We start from the raw sequence: 4185 nt of genomic DNA, 5'->3' as shown, positions 1-4185 counted from the left end.
TGCGTACAGAGTGCGGTTAAAATTGATTCGGCTGTTCCGAAATTATACTGAAATATACACCCAACCATTCGTCCATCTACCTACGTATATACAAAAATTTTCAGAAATACCACAGGAATTAAGAAAAATTCGTGAAGCGTTTCAACTTATTTAACATCACATACATGGAGTGTATATATACGTTTCTTTTCATACGTTTAAAGGATGAAAACATCGTAGCTTTTCACATAAATCTTGATACCAGTTGCCCTCTTAAAATAAGCTATTAATAAAGGAATAATAAATATATATCAGATTGTAAAGAAAGTTATTGCGGTTTTTGTTACTTCCATTTTCAGTGATGTATTTTCAACTGAAGTGTTTTTAATATGTTGTGCCTACATATGTAAGTTTAAAGCGCGTTTTTCGCTCTATCTATTCGTTGTATTGTTTTTGTTTTGAAATACTTTTTCTTACTTTTTTCTGGACTTCAATGATAGCATGGAGAAGAGGCAAATTTGCAAGATTTTGTTGTTCCAGTACAAGTTAGGCCGAAAAGATGCCCAGACAGCTCGTGATATCAACGAAGCGTTTGGCCCAGGAACCACTAACGAGTGTACGGCAAAATGGTGGTTCAAGAAATTTCGCAGCGGTGACGAGAGCCTGGAACATGAACACAGTGATCGGCCATCTGCTGTTGACAACGACCAACTGAGAGCCTTAGTCGAAGCCAATCTACGCACAACTGTTCAAGAGCTTGCTAAAAGCTTGGGTGTAACATCTGTGACAGTTTTCTACCACCTGCAAGAGATTGGGAAGTCCAAAAATCACGATAAATGGGTGACGCTCGAACTGACCGAAAATAATCGAAATCGTCATTTTGAGGTGTCGTCTTTCTTTTTCTGCGGAACAAGAACGACCCGTTTCTCGACAGGATTGTGACGTGTGTTGAGAAATGGATACTTTACAACAATCGGCGACGTTCGGTGCAATGGTTGGACGTCGGCGAAGCTCCTCATCAGTTCCCGAAGCCAAAACTCCACCCACGAAAGATTATAGTGACTGTTTGGTGGTCTGCAACCGGTCTCATCCATAAAAGCTTCCTGAATCCGGGTTAAACGATTACGGCGGAGAAGCACTGCCAACAAATCGACGAAATGACCAGAAGCTTCGAAGTATGTGTCCGGCATTGGTCAACAGAAAGGGACCAATCATGTTTCACGACAACGCTCATCCGCATGTTGCCCAACAGATGCTGCAAAAGTTGAACGCATTGAGCTACGAAACTCTGCCTCATCTACCATACTCACCGGACCTCTCGCCCGTCGACTACCACTTTTTCAGGCATATCGACAACTTCCTCCTCGAGAAATGCTTCAAAAGGAGAGACGATACCGAAGCGACCATCAACGACTTCGTCGCTCCAGAACTCCAGAATTCTATGCTACCGGCATTAACACACTTGTTTCTCGTTGGCAAAAGTGTAACATGTATGCCATCCAGGGGTATGCCATGGGATTGTCATGGTTTTTTATTTCGATTAATAAAATTTTGTTTGAATTGAGATATGCTCGTTTGAAATTGAAGGTTGGAAACCGCAAGAACTTTCTTTACCACCTGATAAATGAGGCCACTATCTACTTGCATTCCAACAATCATCAAAATAAGTGCTAGTTTGTGAGGTGGCATCGTTACCATCATTTTTTAAATTTATATATATATATATATATATATATATATATATATATATGTAAAACTCCACTTTGTTCACCTTCCGGTACATCGATCATCCATTCCGTCGACCGTAGGCGACGTTATGACAATTGAACCGTTTAGCCCTGGCATGTAGACTGAGTCGCCACCACGAATGAAAACCGTGGAAAGATGTTGTATTTTAGATCCAAGTTCGGTGATGAGGATGTAAATGCAATCATGAAGATTTCTCAATCACACCGCACGGGAATAGATAACTACCGTGGCTGACGATATGAATGAATACAGTCATTGGAGGAACATTCAAATTCTCTGAAATTAAGTATAAGTAAAAAGACAAAATCTTGTTTTAACTTGTTTATAAAACGAGTAATTAGGCATCATACATAGAATTAACTGTAGAAAGGAGAATATAGTTGGGTAACGAGTAACAATATTACATATACATGAATTTCCTTATACATATTTTATAGTATGATCAATTGGTAAGTATTTATTTATTTCATGTTGCCATATGAAATCGCAGACCAGATAAATTAACCTACTTGTAGTTTAAACTGCGTAGCATGTATTTTACATATTATGTCTATGAATAATGTTTATTTAATGATGCAGCACATATATTGGTCTTGTTCCGATATTTCCTGATATCTACATATAGATAGATTACCAAGCGGTAGAAATCAGCACCGTGTTATTTATAATGATATTAAAATTCTTCTTTCAGCTTCCGTACATGTCCTGTTTCAGTTAGCATCTCAGGTTACAACATTTCAGCAAAATACAATATTTCCACACGGGACATATTTATTCACTTATTTTATTTACTCTTTAATACATATATTTTTAAATTATCATCATAATCTCGTATATTAAATCAAGCCTTCTGCGTATGTTGTAAATATCCTTACCTCGTTGCCAAATAGACAAGACATGACTTCAAAATTGCACAGAGAAGAAACGTTCGAGTAGTCTGAATTTACAATATTTAGAAATAAGCAGTGCTGTGTTGCTATGCGCTATGGTTATCATCTCACTAATCAGAAATATTATGCTGATAAAGTGTAGTAGGTCTTTCTTACAGTAAATATTAATAAACCCATGCAATATGTAGTAGGTTGAATATCATCCGGAGTAGCTTCCATATTGACCAAAAGATTATTGTAAAATACTAGAATTTGGATAATAATAATTTCTTAATTTATGATGTTAAATTTTCATTTATGTGGCGGCATAGCAAGGAGTAGAAGGGCTTAAGCCCCCAGAAGTAACTCTTTAGTTAGCCATGCACGTTATTTTCTCGCTCTCCATGATCACAAATAATATATTGTGTATTTTAATTAATAAGTATCTAGAATAACTGCTATCAGAACTAATTAATTATTTACGGATATATATTACCAGATTAAAATATCGTAGATCCTTAATTTCGTACACCTGTAATTCCAAATAACGTATTTTAATCAAATATTTTATGAAAAGGATTAACCTTTTTTTATAATTTCTTACGTTTCTGTGTGAAGTATATTATCTATTTTCTTTTGTATCAAATTAACTTTCTTCTTCTTCTTCTTGTTCCGGGAAAGAAAGCTATTTCGCCAATTGACACAGTAGTTATAAATTAAGCCATATCTTTAACGGCACAGATATATAATATACGGTATCGCATTTAAAATAAATATTAACAATGTAATTCGTAATATTGCTTGGTGCAGGTCTAGAACAGGTTAACATTTTAATAAAACATATAAATTCCAACTTTGTAGAAAATTGAACTTGTACGAAATGTAATCACAAACAATAAATAGCAAACAAGTAAACAAAATATCAACAGAACAGTTATGGACAGTTGTGGGGCATAACAGTTTTCCCCTCCTCTGAAAAAATGTTATCTTTAGATAAAATTTTGTTAAGTTTATGTCAGTCCGTTATTCACCATAATTTTGAAATAATTTCTCTTTCGGACCATGCAAAGTTCTTTAGATCCAAATATATTTTTCCTTATAAGGATTTATGTTGAAATTTAAAACTGCATAATTTGTGCGGATTTTACTTATTATATATGGGCCAGTCCATTCAGATATTAGTTGCTAAAAATTAAATTAATATAATAACACAATAACAATAACAAATAAACAAGAACAAAATCAATCATCAGCCATTATTAGATGTGGCTTTTCTTTCTTCTCTTCTTTCGCCAACTCATCCTTTCATTATATTTCGGTTTATGTCTTTCTTTACTTCTATTCTTGTTTCTTCCTTTTATTTGTTTACTCACTTTTGGCTCTTTCCTTCTATGATGTTTACATCTCTTATCCAATTCATTTCTTCTTCGTCTCTCTTTGTGTAGGTTCCATAATTTCTGTGTTATTCTCTTTTTCTTCTTCCAATACTTCTTTCTGAGTTTCTTTCTAACTTTCTGTTGATTTGTACATGTTGTCCGCTGCTGTTTCTTCTTGGATCTGTTCATCTTGTAACGTTTCTTATAGAATT

The 4185-nt window shown here is 34.8% G+C and overlaps 1 pseudogene; it reads left to right on the top strand.

Moving 5' to 3' along the window:
- The first annotated feature begins 480 nt into the window (after positions 1-480).
- Positions 481-1653, top strand: LOC145692568 (histone-lysine N-methyltransferase SETMAR pseudogene; annotated as a pseudogene).
- Positions 1654-4185: the final 2532 nt, after the last annotated feature.

This window comes from Thermobia domestica, chromosome 8 (assembly GCF_964235325.1).
Source record: "Thermobia domestica chromosome 8, izTheDome1.hap1.1, whole genome shotgun sequence".
NCBI lineage: Eukaryota > Metazoa > Arthropoda > Insecta > Zygentoma > Lepismatidae > Thermobia > Thermobia domestica.
This window is presented reverse-complemented; position numbering and strand designations above follow the sequence as displayed.